Here is a 1,041-nt window from a genome sequence, read left to right on the forward strand (position 1 = left end):
TATCAAAATTCTTAATGAGAATTCCAGGAATCAGTGCAATGCTAGTCTAAGACTCCGGTCCAGGAATTAGACATGGCTTCACAGCCAGCCAAGCTTTCAGAGAAAGCTTCGGTCCAAAACACTAGACATGGCCAAAGGCCAGCCAAGCCTTAGCAGATCACTGCTCCAAAAGCAAGATTGATAGAAATCAACAAGTGCTTGTGATGATAAGTTGAAACCTCGGTCCAATGAGATTAGACATGGCTTCTCAGCCAGCCAGACTTCAACAAATCATCATGAAACTCTAGAATTCATCTTCAAGAATTTCGAAAAAAATAAATACCTAATCTAAGCAACAAGATGAACCGTCAGTTGTCCAAACTTGAACAATCCCTGGCAATAACGCCAAAAACATGGTGTTGTTGCCGGATCTTGGCACTGATGTTACCAAAAGCTTGCTCAAAACTTGAACAATCCCCGGCAACGGCGCCAAAAACTTGGTGTTGTTGCCGGATCTTGGCACTGATGTTACCAAAAGCTTGCTCAAAACTAGAACAATCCCTGGCAACGGCGCCAAAAACTTGGTGCGCGAAATTGTGAACAATACTTTTTCACAACTCTCATAATCCTCGGTCATGAACCCCAAAAACCTGGTGTTCAATACCATGGCATTACACAACTTCGCACAACTAACCAGCAAGTGCACTGGGTCATCCAAGTAATAAACCTTACGCGAGTAAGGGTCGATCCCACGGAGATTGTTAGCATTGAAGCAAGCTATGGTCATCTTGTAAATCTTAGTCAGGCAAACTCAAATGGTAATAGTGATGAACGAAAATAAACAACAAGATAAAGATAGAGATACTTATGTAATTCATTGGTAGGAACTTCAGATAAGCGCATGAAGATGCCTTCCCTTCCGTCTCTCTGCTTTCCTACTGTCTTCATCCAATCCTTCTTACTCCTTTCCATGGCAAGCATAAGCAAGGGTTTCACCGTTGTCAGTGGCTACCTCCCATCCTCTCAGTGAAAACGATTGCATATGCTCTGTCACAGCACGCG

Source organism: Arachis duranensis, chromosome 6 (assembly GCF_000817695.3).
Source record: "Arachis duranensis cultivar V14167 chromosome 6, aradu.V14167.gnm2.J7QH, whole genome shotgun sequence".
In the NCBI taxonomy this organism is placed as follows: Eukaryota; Viridiplantae; Streptophyta; class Magnoliopsida; order Fabales; family Fabaceae; genus Arachis; species Arachis duranensis.